Here is a 19279-nt window from a genome sequence, read left to right as displayed (position 1 = left end):
CCCGCTGGCCTTGTCGGTGGTGTCTTGCGTCGTTGACAGTCTCGACATGTCTTGACATAACGGGCGACATCGGTGGTTAGGCGCGGCCAGTAATTTCGTTCTTGTATCCTCGATAGCGTCCGGGAGAAACCGAGGTGCCCAACGGTCGGATCGTCATGTAGGGCGTGCAGTACTTCTGGACGCAGCGCCGACGGAACAACAAGAAAGTAGTTGGCGCGGACTGGTGAGAAGTTCTTCACGAGTAGGTTGTTTTGAAGCCTGAATGAAGACAATCCACGCTTAAATGGCCTAGGGACAGCGTCGGTGTGCCCTTCCAAATAATCGACGAGGCCTTTTAGCTCCGGGTCTGCACGTTGCTGCTCAGCGAAGCCTTCCGCGCTTATTGTTCCGAGCAAGGCGTCGTCATCCTCGTCATCTTGCGGCGGCGGGTCGACGGGGCGCGTGATAGGCAATCGGCATCTGAGTGTTTTCGTCCGGACTTGTAGGTTACAGTGATGTCGTATTCTTGTAGTCTGAGGCTCCACCGCGCCAGCCGTCCTGAAGGGTCCTTTAAGTTAGCTGGCCAACACAACGCGTGATGGTCGCTGACAACGTTGAATGGCCTCCTATATAGGTAAGGGCGGAATGTTGCAGTAGCCCAAATGATGGCGAGGCATTCCTTTTCAGTCGTAGAATAATTGCCTTCCGCTTTTGACAGCGACCGGCTAGCATAAGATATCACCAGTTCAAGCCCGCCTTTCCTCTGGACTAGGACAGCACCGAGGCCTAGGCTACTGGCGTCAGTGTGGATTTCGGTATCGGCGTTCTCGTGGAAGTGTACAAGTACCGGCGGTGACTGCATGCGTCGTTTGAGTTCTTGAAATGCATCGGCCTGCGGCGTTGCCCACTTGAACTCGATATCACATTTGGTTAGATGTGTTAGCGGCTCCGCGATGCGTGAAAAGTCCTTGACAAAGCGCCTGTAGTAGGCACACATACCAAGGAATCTACGCATTGCCTTCTTGTCGATGGGCTGCGGGATCTTTGCGATGGCAGCTGTCTTCTGTGGGTTGGGGCGGACTCCAGATTTGCTGATGACGTGGCCTAAAAATAGAAGCTCCTCGTAAGTGAAGCGCACCTTTCCGGCTTCAGAGTAAGTCCTGATGACCTGATGGCCTCTAGTACTGTTGCAAGCCGCCTAAGGGGATCGTCGCAATTTCCGGCGAAGACGACGAAGTCATCCAAGTATACGAGACAGGTCTGCCACTTCAATCCTGCTAAAACCGTGTCCATCAGGCGCTGGAACGTTGCAGGCGCCAAGCACAGTCCGAATGGCATAACCTTGAACTCGTAGGGGCCGTCTGGGGTGATGAAGGCGGTCTTTTCGCGATCTCTTTGGTCGACTTCTATTTGCCAATAGCCAGACTTGAGGTCCATTGACGAGAAGTATTCAGCGTTGCAGGGCCGATCCAATGCGTCGTCTATTCGTGTGTGGAGGGGAGGGGGGGGGGGGTATACGTCCTTCTTCGTGATCTTGTTCACACGACGATTATCGACGCAGAAACATAGAGTTCCGTCCTTTTTCTTCACCAAGAATACAGGAGATGCCCACGGGCTTTTCGACGGCTGGATGATGACGTCGCGCAGGATTTCGTCGACTTGTTGCCTAATAGCTTCACATTCTCGCGTCGAAACTCGGTAAGGGCTCTGGCGGAGTGGTCGAGCGCACTCTTCGGGTATTATGCGATGCTTTGCAACTGGTATTTGTCGAATCCTCGATGACGTCGAAAAGCAGTCTTTGTATCGTCGGAGAAGACTTCTCATCTGTTGCTGCTTACTCTTGGGAAGACATGGATTTACGTCGAAGTCTGGTTCGGGGAATATGCTTATCGGGGTAGATGCGGCAGTATCCGAGAGGACAAAGGCATTGCTAGTTTCCACAATTTCATCGATGTATGCGATTGTCGTGCCCTTGCTGATGTGCTTGAATTCTTGGCTGAAGTTGGTTAGCATGACTTCCCCTTTCCCTCCTTGGAGTCGAGCGATCCATCTTGGGACGCAAATTTGACGGTCGAGCAGTAGGTGTTGGTCGCCTTCGATGACGCCTTCTACATCAGCGGGTGTTTTGGTGCCGACCGAAATAACAATGCTGGAGCGAGGCGGGATGCTCAGTAGATCTTCGAGCACACTCAAGGCGTGGTGACTACGAGGGCTCTGCGGCGATATCGCTTTATCTTCCGACAGCGTTATTGAATTCGACTTCAGGTCGATGATTGCGCTGTGTTAGTTCAGGGAGTCCATACCGAGAATGGAGTCGGATTCCTGATTAATAAGAATATAGCTGGTAACATACAGGAATTCTATAGCATTAACGAGAGGGTAGCATGTCTTGTTGTGAAACTTAATAAGAGGTACAAAATGAAGGTTGTACAGGTCTACGCCCCTACATCCAGTCATGATGACCAGGAAGTCGAAAGCTTCTATGAAGACGTGGAATCGGCGATGGGTAGAGTGAAAACAAAATACGCTATACTGATGGGCGATTTCAATGCCAAGGTAGGCAAGAAACATGCTGGAGACAAGGCAGTGGGGGAATATGGCATAGGCACTAGGAATAGCAGGGGAGAGTTATTAGTAGAGTTTGCAGAGCAGAATAATATGCGGATAATGAATACCTACTTCCGCAAGCGGAATAGCCGAAAGTGGACATAGAGGAGCCCGAACGGCGAGACTAGAAATGAAATAGATTTCATACTCTGCGCTAACCCTGGCATCATACAAGATGTGGACGTGCTCGGTAAGGTGCGCTGCAGTGACCACAGGATGGTAAGAACTCGAATTAGCCTAGACCTGAGGAGGGAACGGAAGAAACTGGTACATAAGAAGCCGATCAATGAGTTAGCGCTAAGAGGGAAAATAGAGGAATTCCAGATCAAGCTACAGAACAGGTATTCGGCTTTAAGTCACGAAGAAGACCTTAGTGTTGAAGCAATGAACGACAATCTTGTGGGCATCATTAAGGAGTGTGCAATAGAAGTCGGTGGTAACTCCGTTATACAGGACACCAGTAAGCTATCGCAGGAGACGAAAGATCTGATCAAGAAACGCCAATGTATGAAAGCCTCTAACCCTACAGTTAGAATAGAACTGGCAGAACTTTCCAAGTTAATCAACAAGCGTAAGACAGCTGACATAAGGAAGTATAACATGGATAGAATTGAACAAGCTCTCAGGAACGGAGGAAGCCTAAAAGCAGTGATAAAGAAACTAGGAATTGGCAAGAATCAGATGTATGCGTTAAGAGACAAAGCCGGCAATATCATTACTAATATGGATGAGATAGTTCAAGTGGCTGAGGAGTTCTATAGAGATTTATACAGTACGAGTGGCACCCACGATGATAATGGAAGAGAGAATAATCTAGAGGAATTCGATATCTCAGAAGTAACGCCGGAAGAAGTAAAGAAAGCCTTGGGAGCTATGCAAAGGGGGAAGGCAGCTGGGGAGGATCAGGTAACAGCAGATTTGCTAAAGGATGGTGGGCAGATTGTCCTAGAAAAACTGGCCACCCTGTATACACAATGCCTCAAGACCTCGAGCGTACCGGAATCTTGGAAGAACGCTAACATAATCCTAATCCATAAGAAAGGCGACGCCAAAGACTTGAAAAATTATAGACCGATCAGCTTACTGTCCGTTGCCTACAAAGTATTTACTAAAGTAATTGCAAATAGAATCCGGAACACCTTAGACTTCCGTCAACCAAAGGACCAGGCAGGATTCCGTAAAGGCTACTCAACAATAGACCATATTCACACTATCAATCAGGTGATAGAGAAATGTGCGGAATATAACCAACCATTATATATAGCTTTCATTGATTACGAGAAAGCGTTTGATTCAGTCGAAACCTCAGCAGTCATGGAGGCATTGCGGAATCAGGGTGTAGACGAGCCGTATGTAAAAATACTGAAAGATATCTATAGCGGCTCCACAGCCACTGTACTCCTCCATAAAGAAAGCAACAATATCCCAATAAAGAAAGGCGTCAGGCAAGGAGATACGATCTCTCCAATGGTATTCACAGCGTGTTTACAGGAGGTATTCAGAGACCTGGATTGGGAAGAATTGGGGATAAGAGTAAATGGAGAATACCTTAGTAACTTGCGCTTCGCTGATGATATTGCTTTGCTTAGTAACTCAGGGGACCAACTGCAATGCATGCTCACTGATCTGGAGAGGCAGAGCAGAAGGGTGGGACTAAAAATGAATCTGCAGAAAACTAAAGTAATGTTTAACAGTCTCGGAAGGGAACAGCAGTTTACGATAGGTAGCGAGGCACTGGAAGTGGTAAGAGAATACATCTACTTAGGACAGGTAGTGACTGCTGATCCAGATCATGAGAGTGAAATAATCAGAAGAATAAGAATGGGCTGGGGTGCGTTTGGCAGGCATTCGCAGATCATGAACAGCAGGTTGCCATTATCCCTCAAGAGAAAAGTGTATAACAGCTGTGTCTTACCAGTACTCACGTACGGGGCAGAAACCTGGAGGCTTACGAAAAGGGTTCTACTTAAATTGAGGACGACGCAACGAGCTATGGAAAGAAGAATGATAGGTGTAACGTTAAGGGATAAGAAAAGAGCAGATTGGGTGAGGGAACAAACGCGCGTTAATGACATCTTAGTTGAAATCAAGAAAAAGAAATGGGCATGGGCAGGACATGTAATGAGGAGGGAAGATAACCGATGGTCATTAAGGGTTACGGACTGGATTCCGAGGGAAGGGAAGCGTAGCAGGGGGCGACAGAAAGTTAGGTGGGTAGATGAGATTAGGAAGTTTGGAGGGTCAACATGGCCACAATTAGTACATGACCGGGGTAGTTGGAGAAGTATGGGAGAGGCCTTTGCCCTGCAGTGGGCGTAATCAGGCTGATGATGATGATGATGATGATGATGATACCGAGAATGACGTCTCGTGAACACTGTTGGAGGATAACGAAGCAGGCAGGGTAAGTCCGGTCATGAACGGTAATTCTTGCCGTGCAGATTCCAGTCGGCGTGATGAGGTGTCCTCCAGCGGTCCGAATTGGGGGGCTTTCCCATGCGGTCTTAACTTTCTTCAACTGGGCGGCGATGTGTCCACTGATTACGGAGTAATCAGCCCCTGTTTCCACTAAGGCGGCAACTTTGTGGCCGTAGAGAAGCACGTCGAGGTCGGTGGTTCTTTGTCTGGCGTTGTAGTTAGGTCTTCGCGTCGCATCACGGCTGCGTCGTGTTGAACTGAAGTTGGAACATCGCGTCCTCAAGTCGTCGTTCGTCGGTCTAGTCTTGCCTTCCTCACTTTGTCGGGACGGTGCCGTGTTGTTGTTATGTTATCGAGGTAGTGTCTTCGTAGTCTTTTTAGGCGGCGGAGGATCTTCGTCAGTTCGACGAACAGCAACCGCACCTCCATCGGTTGCTGCTTTTAGTTTTCCGGATATGGGCTCGCAGAGCGGCCCCGTGCAGGCCCAGTGTATGGACGGCGCTGCGGCGAAAGGAAGCAGCCTGGTGACGGCGACCGGGATGGCCGTCGAGGGCTCCGCTGAGTAGCCGCGAGGTAGTCGCGATGTCACGCGGTGCGTTGACGGCGAACCCTCGCAATTCCAAGTCGCGGTATGGGCATCGGCGGTACACATGGCCGGCTTCCCAGCAGTGGTAGCAGAGCGGGCGGTGGGCGGGCGTGCTGGCGGCGGCGGCAGTGGTGGTCGACGGAATTGCCGCGTTACAGGGCCCTGGCGCGGTCGTGGAGGGGGACCTTGAGGGCTGGCGACGGCGGCGTACGTCATCGCTTCTGGCTGGGGCTGCGATGATTGTGATTGTACCTCGGGAACTCCGAGCGATCGCTGGACTTCTTCTTTGACAACTTCGGCAATTGAGGCCACTTGAGGTTGCGATGAAGGGAAGATCTTTTGAAGCTCCTCTCGTACGACTGCCCGGATGGTCTCGCGCAGGTCGTCGGTGGCCACTGATTGAACGCCGGCGTAGCTTCTTGGCTTGGTGCGTCGGTCGAATTGCCGCTTCCATAATTCCAGTGTCTTCTGGATGTTCGTCGCCTCACGAAGAAACTCGTCGACGGTATTCGGTGGGCTTCTTACCATTCCGGCGAAAAGTTCCTTCTTTACACCACGCATCAGTAGGCGGACTTTCTTCGCCTCTGATATTTCCGGCTTGGCGTGGCGGAACAGCCGGGTCATTTCCTCAGTGAAGATCGCGATCGTCTCATTAGGCAGCTGTGCTCTGGTCTCCAGTAGAGCTTGGGCTCGCTCTTTTCGCATGACACTTGTAAATGTTTGCAGGAAGCCGCTTCGGAACAGGTCCCACGTCTTCAAGGTGGCTTCTCGATTCTCGAACCACGTCCTCGCGGCATCCTTCAATGCAAAATAGACATGTCGCAGCTTGTCGTCGCTTGCCCAGCTGTTAAACGTAGCGACCCTCTCACACGTTTCCAGCCAGCTTTCCGGGTCCTCAAATGTGGAACCGCGGATAGTCGGTGGTTTCCTGGGCTGCTGCAGCACGATAGGGGACGCTGGGGCTGCCATTGGGGTTGCCTTTGCCACAATCTTCTTGATCTTCTCAGGTAGACGTCCGCGCTCCGAGGGCAACTGTTGAAGACGGCGGCTTGCTCGATTGTCCGGGACTACGTTGGTGTTCTCTTTGCGGTCCGGGCTTGAATTACGGCTTGTCGAGAGCGTCCGGTACATGAACGTAAAGCACCTCCACCAGATGTCACGTGGTGGTGACGTAGAAGAACACAGTAGCAATACTGTGAACGACAAAACTAACTTTTATTGGGCGAACCTGTCCCCACAAGACAGGCTACACTTATAGCACAACGATAGCGGTGAACACGGTCGGCGATCGTCGAAAATCTGATCAGCGGGTCAAGCGCGTCGGCTTTTATACAGCAGTCATCGAATGTTCGAGAGTAATCGTTGGGACCCGCATGCCTTCCACAGTCCTACACCATTCGAGTCGCCCGATGAAATCAGATAACACAAGGTTCGGCGACAACAGACAGCGGATAGAACCACCGATAACTTTCCAGAAAGTTCGGATACATTCAGGCGCGTCAAGCGCTGTGCGATATCATTTGTTAGGTGGCGAAACGTGGTCGCCCGATAAATATAAGTACATGTGTCAATATATCCCGTTCATTCTTCCAATGAAGTTCATTGCCTGACCCCGACTCGCCCACATGGTGGCAGCGGTTCACTAACGCTTGGTCGGCCCCGTCAATGCTGCCGAAACCACTGGACCCGTCAGCAGACACATCGCTTAGATGAAATACTTGGAAATATGAGTTCACATTGTTCGCCACGGCTACCCAGTTAAGTAAGCAGCCCAATGAAGTCCAAGCAGCAACGTTATTTGTAACAGTTGGAAAGGAGGGCAGAAAAGTTTACAGCGCCTTCGAATTCGAAAAAAAGCGGATAGGAACAACGTCGACATTTTTCTTCAGAAATTTGAAGAATTCTACAAAGCAGTGAGAAATTTGACGTTTAGTGAATTTCGTTTCGAATCAAGAGACCAAAAACAAGGGGAGTGTTTTAATGACCGGCTAACCGACCTCAGGCTTTTGGCAAAGAACTGCGAGTTCGGCGACCTAGAAGACTGTTTGCTCCGTAGCCGAATCATTCTGGGACTGCGAAAGAAAATCTTGCAGGAAAGGCTTATTTCTGAGAACCCGTCACACAGTAAGACCATTGAAATTTGCCGGGCCCAGGAACTGGGAAAAGAGCAATTTATTGAAATCAGTAAAGGCGCAGAAGCAGTACTTGCCACAGTAATTCAAGCAGTCACCACAGAAAAAAAACCGTGTGGTCATTGTGGCCATACCACTCACCGTGGCGAAATATGCTCGGCGGAAGGAAAAACATGCATAAAGTATGGTGGGCGTAACCACTTTGCTCAAGCATGTAGATCGTAGGTGCGACGGCAGACCAGAGGCGTTAAAAACGTGCTGCGCGACGTACAAGCGGAAGAAGACGACTTCGTTTTACAAGGCCTGGCTGTCAGTGCAGTCGAAGCGGCAGATCATTGGAGTGCAGCAGTTGACATTGAAGGCCGCAAGTGCTAACTAGCTAGACACAGCTAGACACAGGTGCTAACTGCTGCATCATTTCAAACAAGGATGGTAAACTCCTGCCGAACAAGCCACAGCAAACCTGCCACGCCACATTGACCGCTTTCTTCGGTCATAAGACTACTTCGAAAGGAAAAATTCGGCTGCGATTGTCAGCTAACAGCGGAGTGCACGAAGAGCCGTTTTTCGTGGTGGAACAAAATGTGCCCGTGACGTTGAGCGGATCAGTGGCGGAACGCCTCGGGTTTCTTTGTCGCGTGCAAAACGTTCACGTCGAGCAGTTATACCCGGCAGCACAATCTTTCGCAGAAGTTTTCAGTGGACTTGGACAGCTGAAAGCGTGGAGTATACAATGCAGCTAAAGCCAGGAGCCGTAGGAGTCATGGTGCCAGCCAGGATAGCTCCAGTGGCCCTTCAAGACAAAGTAAAGGAAGAGCTCCTGCGCATGGATGAACAAGGCGTGATAGAAAAGATAAAGGGCCCGACGTAATGGTCGAGTTACATGCTCACAGTCATTAAGAAAGATAAATTGCGGATCTGCTTAGACCCCATAGCGCTGAACAAGGCATTGTTACGGGAAAACTATCCTATCCTACTCTCGAAGACGTTGTGCCAAAGCTTGCTGGCGCCAACGTTTTTTCAACCTTAGACGCAGCATCGGGGTATTGGCAGATCAAGCTAGACGACTCAAGTTCCAAACTTCGTACAATGAGTACACCGTACGGACGCTACAGGTTCTCGCGCATATCTTTTGGCATTGCCTCTGCTCCGGAGATATTTCAGGCAGCGATGCAGCACGTCCTAGAAGGTCTTCCAAATGTCGCAGTAGTAATGGATGACATTCTTCTCTGGGGCAAGACTAAGCAAGAGCACGACCAGAATCTACAGCTTCTTCTAACGCGCTGCCGTGAAGAGAATCTTCAACTAAACTTGAAGAAATGGTTTTTTTGCAGCGAGAGGTGCGGTACCTGGGACACGTGCTCAGCGCCGAAGGCCTGCGTGTGAACGCCCAACGTGTTCAAGACATTCTCGAAATGCCGACACCAAAAACTGTAAGGAACTTCAAGTGTTTTCGGCACTATGAAATTTGTACAGCGCTTTATCCCACGTATGTCTGTAGTAACAGCACCACTACGAACTTTGTTGCGAAAGGACATTGCATGGGCTTGGACGGAAAAACAGCAAAGAGCTTTCTTTGATTGCGTGAAGCTCTGATTCAAGCACCTGTGCTCCGCTATTTGATCCAAGCAAACCCGTTACGCTATCAGTTGATGCAAGCCAGCTGGGGGTAGACGCTGCGCTTATACAGGATGCGCAGCCCATTGCCTTTTGCTCACGGACACTCACAGAGGCGCAAACCAGATACGCTCAGATTGAAAAAGAAACTTTAGCTATTGTTCATTGATGTACCAAATTTTATGACTACATATTTGGACAGCATGCAGTAACAGTTGAAACTGACCACCGTCCCTTGGTGGCAATATTCAGTAAGCCGCTATACCACTGCCCGCTACGTCTGCAACGCATGCGCCTAACTCTTCAGCGATATCCTATCCATGTGACGTACAAGCCTGGCAAAGAGCTGTTCCTCGCTGACGCCTTATCAAGGTTTCCTAGTAAAACATTCTTGGAAGAAAACGAGCAGTTTCAAGTCAATTCCCTTGAATGTGTTTCAGCCTCTCAACGCTCCCTGCAAGATTTACTAGCAACAACCTATGACGACGACACCCTTGTAACGCTACGGCAGTAGGCGAATACAACGTGGCCGCTTCACAAGCAAGAAGTCCCGGAGGCACTTAGGTCGTAGTGGGCGTATCGGGACGAGATACATGCACAGGACGGCCTCATGTTTCGAAGCAAGAAGGTAAATGCACCGCAATCAAAGATATGGGAAATGATGAGTCCTCACGCGGCGCACGTCGGAGGGGATAAGATGAAGGCGAGAGCAAGGAACGTGATGTTCTGGCGCAATATTTTGAGCAACATCGAGCAGTTCTGTAAAGCCTGTAAAGTTTGCCAAAAGCATCAGCCTCGACACCCTAAATTGCCACTCGTGAGTCATGATGTACCCTCACTACCACGGAAAGTTGTCGGCATGGACTTGTTCTCCTTTGAAGGCAACGAGTTCGCCCTTATTCTCGAGTACTCCTTCATTAAAATTCGAGTTTCGTACAACAACTGCAAGCTTTCTTAACACGTGGTGTTCTCAAATTTTCTTGATCCATGGCTTGCCCAGCAAGTTGTGCACTGACAATGGTCCACCTTTTAACAGCCGTAAGTTTATAGACTTTCTCAACCCCTTGGCTGTTGATCACATCACCTCAAGCCCCTATCATCCGCGTTCCAATGGCATGACGGAGAGAGCAGTTCAGGAAGCAAAATAGCTGTTTAAGAAGTGTTCCTTTAATATGCGTGTGTTTCAAGTGGCATTACTTGAATGGCGGAATACCCCACCTGATGATGTGCTCCAGTCCTCTGTGCAGAGGCTGATGGGACGCCAGTCTGAGATGCTTCTGCCAGTACCTACCAGCCATTTGGAACCGCGGACAATTCCACCTGACGTGGTAGAGGTCCCCGTTCAAAAATACGCCAACGACAGAGGACCTACTACAGCCGTGGCAGCAGGAACTTGACGTCTGTGATGACAGGTCAGCAGGTCACAGTGTACGATACAAACCCGCGGACCTGGTCTCCCGCCGTCTTTCTCCGACCAGCCGATTAACACTGCTCAACTAACGATCACGCTTGTTAACAAAACTACGAATGTTAGTGAAGACAACACATATGTCATTTGCAGGCTCACGACTACGAACATGTTGTGGGCGAGTCGGGGTAAGGCAATGAACAACTTTATTGGAAAAATGAACGGTATATATATACAAAGTAGTGCCGCAGTGGGTCATGCGCAGTTCACCAATATATGCGTGACGTTGCACTTATTCAGCCTTGCTACATCTTCCCCTTTACAGGGGAACTTAAGACACGGTTACCGTGTCTCTTGTTGAGGGTACCGACAGGGCTAGCGTCGAAGTCTTTTGTGCTTCTCCGCAGTTCTTGAGGGGGCTCTGTGGAAGATACGTCTTCGGGCACGAGGCTCGCTTCCGGTTGTGGGTCTACCAGGCGGAGGCGCTCTCGTGCGCGCTGAAACTCCCGGCCGTCTTCAGTCTTGACGGACGCTTACTAAATAAGAAAGAACCCACATTCTACAGCGTCGCGAACAAAACGTCTTCATCTATGTGACTAAAGTATAAAATCAAGTACACTAGTGCGATACCTGAAGTGGAACGTGATCAAAAATCTATATGAGAGTGACCATTTCCCAATTGTCTTAAAATTAACAAAAGGCGAAAACTGTTCTCCACTCCTGCCCCGTTCGAAGGTCGACTGTGCAGACTGGAAACGAAACAGAGAGCTGACACATTTGACCTGGGATGACATCTGTGCTCTCTCATTCGATGATGCAGTGTCGTATTTGACGGATTTATAACTTACACTGCATCAATATGTATCCCTGAAGCGAACGGAACGCCCTCGAAACGATGTCTTCCTTGGTGGAATGAGCCGTGTAAGGAAACTCGCAAAAATCAAAATAAGGCTTGTAGTCGCCTTCGCGACTGTGCAACTACCGAGAACTTGATCAGCTTCAAGAAAATAAAGTCGGAAGGTAGATGAACGCGCCGCCTTGCCAAAGGGAAAAGCTGGCCAAAATACATCTCTATTATTAATTCATATACACCGTAAAAAAAAGCCTGGAACAGGGAAACAAAATAAAAGGCCGCGAAACTCATCCTCTACCATTGGTAAATACACAAGTAGACACACTTATTTACCAAGCTGATTCTCTAGTGGTACATTTTGAAAACATTTCTAGTTCATCCCACTACTCAAATACATTTCGGAGATACCGAAGGACTGCTCCTAGGTCGGAAAGGAAATAGTAATCAACCTTACAACCGTCCATTTAAGGTGGCGGAATTTCAAGCTGCACTAAATGGCTGTAACACGTCCACTCCAGGATGGGACAGAATGTTGTATGAAACAGTCAAACACCTACACCCTGACACCCACAAAACACTACTGTCACTTTTCAACTCTGTGTTCTCTGCCGGCTGCATTCCATCCACCTGGAAGGAAGCAATAGTCCTTCCAATATTAAGACGGCAGAGACCCAACTTCGGTAAACAGCTATAGGCCTATAGCCTTGACAAGTTGCCTATGTAAACAGTTTGAGAAAAATGGTTAACCGGCGTCTGCTTCATTTTCTTGAAAGTAAGAAATTATTAGATCCCCTAAGTAAGTGTACAGTACAGTGTCGTTTCAGGGAAGGTAGATCCACAAATGATCACATTGTCCGCATCAAGACGAATATTCGCAATGATTTTGTGCATAAGCAGTTCTTTTTGTCAGTATTTATTCACATGGGGAAGGCCTATGACACCACGTGTCGTTTCGGAATTCTCCCTGGTCTGGCTGAAATGGGAGTCCGATGCAATTTGCTGAATGTCAACCAGAGTTACCTGTCTAACCGTACGTTCCGTGTTAGAGTTGGTAATGTGCTATCTCGTCTATTTACGCAGGAAACAGGTGTACCACAAGGTGGCGTGCTTAGCTGCACTCTATTCGTTGTAAAAATGAACTCGGTTTATACTATCATAACAATACAATGTTTTATTCTGTGCACAGGGATGACGTACAAATAGGTTTTAAATTTTGTAGTCTTTCCATCTGTGAGCTACATGTACAGCTTGGGTTAAACAAATTGCCAAAGTGGGCTGAGGAGAGTGGGTTTATGGTAAACCCGCAAAAAAGCACGTGTGTTCTCTTCTCGAACAAGAGAAGTATAGTACCTGAACCCGCTATTTAGCTTAATCGACAACAGCTCCCTGTAAGCCATGAACATAAATTCTCGGGCCTCATTTCAAACTCTAAATTAACATTTATCGCTCACTTGAAATATCTGAAGGCGAAGTGCATGAAGACAATGAATCTTCTGAAACTCTACTGCTGCACATTCTGGGGAAGTGACGGAAAGTGCCCTTTGAGCTTGTATAAAAGTCTGATGAGGTCACGCCTTGACTACGGAGCAATAGTGTATAACTCTACTACGCCTAGTGCCTTGAAGATGCTAGATTTGATTCACCACTTGGGTATCCGTCTTGCTACAGGTGCTTTCAGCACTAGTCTTGTAGGCAGCCTGTACGTTGAGTTCAACGAATGGTCTCTACATCTACAAAGAGAACATTTAACTTTCTCTTACGCCCTGAAAGCTAAATCATATAGTCAGCATTTATGTCATTTTACAATTAGCAACTTGTCCACTGCCAGGCTATTCCTTAACCGTTCAGCCACCAGGCCTCCTCTGTCCCTCCAATTGGAAGGCCTGTCAGAAGAAACAGGCATCCCTTTTTTAGAGAATGTCCTAATGGCTCCTACTCGGCTTCCACCGCTTTGGTTGTGGCAAACTTCTCCAATATGACATCTCTGTCTTAAAAATATCGAAACGAGCGCCTGAGGCGCACATAAAATCATATTTTCTTGAACCTAAAGAGAAGTATTCCTGTGCTGAATTTTACACAGATGCTTCGAAGTCTGCTAGTAGTTTTGCTTTCGCAGCTCTCGGACCCTCATTTTCAACATAGGGGGCACTTAACCCACACACAAGCATCCGTACAGCGGAAGAATACGCTATACTCTCCGTTATCAAACACATAAGGCTCACAAACGTCGCTAAGGCTGTTCTCTTTACAGACTCATTAAGTGTCATGGGAGCACTAAATAGTTTTAAAAAAATAAGAATTCCGTTTTGAATGAGCTGTATAACTTATTGCGCTCCTTACATGAGTGCAATCAAGTGATTGTCATATGCAGGGTACCTGGTCCCAAAGGTATAAAAGGGAACGAAGGAGATGTCCAAAGCACTCCGTCAGTAATATTTAGTGGCGCAGATGAAATAATCCCTTCCCTGCCACAGAAATAAAGCATTTTCGATGCCGTAAATTGAGGAATGGTGAATGAGCAAAGCGAGTGGGATTCACAAGGAATCAATAAGCTTCACATAATAAAACCGAAACTGTGGAACTGGATAAGTGGAAAAACAGCAAGGTACAAGGACACACTACTTTGCCGCTGAAGGATAGGCCACACATACGGTACTCACTTTTACCGCTTGACTGGGGGCGATCCTACGACTTGTAGTAAGTGCGGCAATCATCTGACAGTACTCCATGTTCTTAATCAGTGCCCTGCAATAGAAACACAAAGAAAAAGTATTTTCCTTCTGCATGTAGCGAAGATATAGCTCTTCATCCTGAATTTTTTCTTAGCGATGAACCACTTTTTAAACTGAAACTAGTCTTAGAGTTTTTAGCGGAAACAGATACTCCGAAAATCATTTGGACAGGTAATTTTAGCACACGACTAACAGCCCTTCTACTCAAGGGCTCTCTTGAAGTTCTAGTGTCACTGTTATGTATCGTATTGTTCCATAATGTACTTAGCGAAACCCAATTGCCATCGCCATCATTTTAACACTTACATATCTTACGCCATTTACAGCGACAGTTCTTTAGGCCGTTTTACAGCCATGTCATATTTACCATGATGAATTCACTGCCCACGGCATTCACAATAGATTGCTCAAATTACTATTTGGTATGGCGCTCTTTGGCCATACCTGGCCCTTGCGCCATCAACCACCACATATCATCATCATCATCATCATCATCATCATCATCATCATCAGATATATGTATGTCGGTCTGGCTGGCCCAAGCGGCAGTGCAGCTGAAAAATGTGTAAATAAAAATAAATAACACTATCACCTCATAAACGAAAAAAAATTTTTTTTACAGCACAAAAGTCTTAAACGAATGCAATTAGTAAGAAATGTGAACTAAAGAAAACGAATACAGTACCTAAGCTTGTCTTCATAATAATAATAATAATAATAATAATAATAATATATGGGATTTTACGTGCCAAAACCACTTTCTGATAATGAGGCACGCCGTAGTGGAGGACTCCGGAAATTTCGACCACCTGGGGTTCTTTAACGTGCTCCTGCATCTAAGTACACGGGTGTTTTCGCCCCCATCGAAATGCGGCCGCCGTGGCCGGGATTCAATCCCGCGACCTGGCGCTCAGCAGGCCAACACCATAGCCACTGAGCAACCACGGCGGGTTAGCTTGTCTTCATGCGCCTTTTTTAAAACCATAGTATGTTTATTGCCAACCTTTTCTCTTATGCAGAAACCAGGTTGCAACACAAGCACGAGGAGCTACAGCCTTTCCGACTGTGCTGCGCGTGCTGGGCTTGCAATGGTGTGCAGGTGGAGGAGAGCTCCAGTTAATGTGTCCTGCTGCACTAGAATAGTTGTCGCACTATTTTGCCTGACATCTATCACCTTTCTGACATCTACGAGCTCAAACACCAGCCTTTAAAGCAGTTTGACTGCATGTATTCGCCTTCATAGACACGTTGTAGCTGAAGTCATTGTATCTTTCATCCAGGTTTCTTCAGGCATGTTTATTAAAACGGGATATACCCCTTACTAACTTCTGGTCAATACTTGTGCCAGTTTTTTTTTCTAAAACAATGAATTAACATTATTCTCGTCTCTCTGTACTTTGATAGTATGGAAATATAGCGGGAACTCTTATTCTACAAACAGAAGCAGTAGTATTACTGGCAAAAATATCGTAGAATAAAACACCATCTGTGTTTAAACGGTAGCCTGTCGGGAGTAGGCACCCGACGGCAAGCAGTGGTGAATGCTTGTAGAGTATATGCTGTTTCTACTCTGGTTCTAGCTACAGCTTAAGATGAATTATGAGGGCCGGAACAACGAATATCTTCCATTAGATGGAGATGACAGTTCGTTTCCATGGGGCTTGCGGAACTTCAGCAAGTGGCCGAGGAACAAAACGCAGTGTAGCAGCGTGTGCAGTGGCATCCCGAAATAGGCCAAATTGTGATGCAGACTGTCACAATGACGATGCTGAGAAATACAGTATAGAGTGCACTACTACCGTTACTTCAGCAAGCTGAGATCAACCGTCAAAATTATGGCGGTTCTTAATGTACACTTGCTCATGCTAAATTAGCTTCAACATACCACTAATATTAAAGTGCTGTCTGCAAATGCTACGAAACTGCTGCATCAGAAATTGTGGGCAGTAAAAAGCTCACGTCGCAACTCCAACGCATCATGGGCTACTGATAACTTCGCACATCATAATGCTGAATGTATGCTCTTCAAAGCAAAAATTAAATTGCAGCTGAAGAAGAATGAAATCTGAATTTGATTGCCTTATGGCACAGCTGTTTCATGTTTGTGGCTCGTAATAAAACGGTGCCCATTTCGCCTTTCTTGTGAATGTGGGGAGACGGAACATCAATATTTTTACAAAGTTTATGAGAATAAGCACAGACCCGGTTGGTTAGTCAAATACTTCTTCAGCATCTAGGTTCTTTCAGGGAAGGCAGTTGGTGTGATTCGAACTGGCAGGCACCGCATCCCTGGATCCTTTCAGGTCTGCCAGAAGCATTACTGTGGAGCGCAGACGTTTTAAAGCGAACGCTTTACTGGCCGCGAACTTCCGATTTCGCCGTGGCGTTGCTCCGAGAAGGCACATGACGTCACAACGCACGCATCGCCGCGGATATTTCTCTCCCTCTCTCTCGTTTCCTAGTCACTACTGCGCATGCGCCCCTAGTAGCACCGAGCCACAGCTGTTCTACCGCTGCGCAGCGCCGCGCCTTTCCGCCGCCGCCGCTTGGTATGACGTCAGATCGCGTTCCTCGTCGTTGCGCTCGTCTCCGCTCGCTTCGCCAACTGTGTCGCATGCCTGATAACATGTCGCAGGATTGAAAAGGAGAGCTCACGAGCGCCGCAACCACCGTTGAGGCGGCAGTATGGACGGCGACAATTCTCATAAGCAGGAGGCGGCCTGGAATCGACATCGGAACGAGATTACGAGGAAACGAATCGCCCAGAAAACAGACGCACAGCGCGCCGAATGACTGGATCAACACCATAACATAGCTAGACAACCAGACTAACCTAGACTCGTAATCAATATTAACCAAGCTTTCGCTACGTATATCCTGACATAGCCGAGCTAAACCACTGCCAATTTTCCTCATCAACTGGTCCTTCCAAGACCCACATGCTGCAATAGAATGCTAAAAATTTTATGTAGACAGGGCGTTCGCACGCTAAGTAAATTCAGTGTTCCTACGCAACGGAAATGAAAAGATATAGGACTACTAAAAATGTGTCCATTGCGTGAACTTGCAAGCACAGTTTATTAAACGTGCTTCAGATGCTACCACATAGCACACAGAAAAAGGTAAGGCAAAAAAAAAAAACGCAAATGCAGGTGGTGAACTACTGACAAGTGAATTTTCGGAAGAATAAATCACTGCGTAGTGTATATGCGAAGTGAGGAAGCACTGGAAATGCAGGCACCAGTGCTGGTTCATTGACCATATCTTCTACAATTTGAGCAAACCAGCTGACCACCACGGCTTCTAAAAGAAAATAGGCGACTCAAAAACGCTTGTTTTCTTCCACCTGCTGGATTTACGCACTCAACCATGTGTATTCTTTCAAATGTATAATATAACTGCTTCTCCTCTACTGAAATATTTTATGCGCGATACTGGAATGATGGTTGGGTGCAGGTGCCGATTCGTACCTTCTGGATTTTTGTCGATAAAGTGGAACCAACAAGAGATTGTCGTGTCGAATCTGCCACAATTTCACATTAGCAAAAAAAAGTGTTTTGCACAAAGCTTATGCTGCCTCGAATATGTTTCAGGTGCTAATGGCAGCAGCAAGAGCAAATGGAGTCGGTAATGCTTGGGCACATCAGAAACTTTTTATCGACAGCGCCGCGGCAACCTTACGAAAACCACATCAGTATAATGTGCGTCCATAAAAGAAATGGCTCACTAACCCGTTTTTCTACCCTGTTGTTGCTTTCAGCAAACTTTGAGCATCACTCGGTCTGAAAGGCAAACGAAACTGCCCATTGGCCGTTCCATCTGTAACATCTTTCGAAGTCAATCGGGCTCGGTCACCATACACACAAGGACAAAATCACCTATGATCACCGTGGTTAACAGCCGCAGTGTCAACCCCTATGAAACACTAGGGAACAAAGAGTAGCGAAAAAATTCCGGCGCAAATTTCGTTGGTTCACAGTATTTTCAGCCATGCACCCTGCTCTCAGCTGCTTGGGTGCAATTGTTGCCAGACCTCAAACACAGCTCCCGCTTGATCCATCAGTGGAACGTTCCCACTGGCAGCGTTGCCGAGCTAAAGTTGTGCATTGCGCCATGTAGTTGTTTGTTTAGGAAGTCGAAATAATGGAAACCCACATTTGTCCTAAACAATTGGACTTTTGATAAGCATATTTAGGAATAGTTTCGATATCAGACGCTTTTCTCGGTCGGTGCACCTCACTCGAGTCGAGTACGCATTTTCAAGGCGTTCCTCAGTAGGGGAAAGGTGGAGTAGTGTTCAGGAAACGCAACGACGCCTTAAGTGAAGGAAGCCCCGTCGCCTCGACTTGGCTGAGTCGAGGAGAAGCGTTGAATGAAGGTGTGTTTAAGATTACGGGGGTATGACTCAGGCCAACGAGTCGTTCTGATCCCGAGGGAGCGGGAGTGAATCCATTCGTTAGTGAGTTGGCCGTCCTTTGAGTAAGCGAAATAATGTGTGAAGTCACCAACGTGCACTAATAACAACAGTGGGCCTATAAGAGAGCTTTGCGGCACTACTGTGAGGTAAGAGCTTAATTCACTTAATACGGGAGGCCACAATGAATCGCATTTTCGCAGTTTCGCTCATCATATACAACGTGGATGCCTGCGCCTTCAATGACCGGGGAAATACAAATATGATCTTAAGAGCCTAAAGAGTCGCCTAATGCTTTCGCAAAGGCAAAGCAGAAGACTGGGCATAAAAATGAGTCTGCAGAAAACTAAAGTAATGTTTAATAGTCTCGCAATAGAACCACAATTTACAATAGGTAGGAAGGCACTGGAAGTGGTAAGGGAATACATCTACTTAGGGCAGGTAGTGAGGGCGGATCCGGATCATGAGACGGAAATAATGAGAAGAATAATAATGGGCTGGGGTGCGTTTGGCAGGCATCCTCAGATCATGAA

The sequence above is a fragment of the Dermacentor andersoni genome, chromosome 8 (assembly GCF_023375885.2).
Source record: "Dermacentor andersoni chromosome 8, qqDerAnde1_hic_scaffold, whole genome shotgun sequence".
NCBI lineage: Eukaryota > Metazoa > Arthropoda > Arachnida > Ixodida > Ixodidae > Dermacentor > Dermacentor andersoni.
This window is presented reverse-complemented; position numbering follows the sequence as displayed.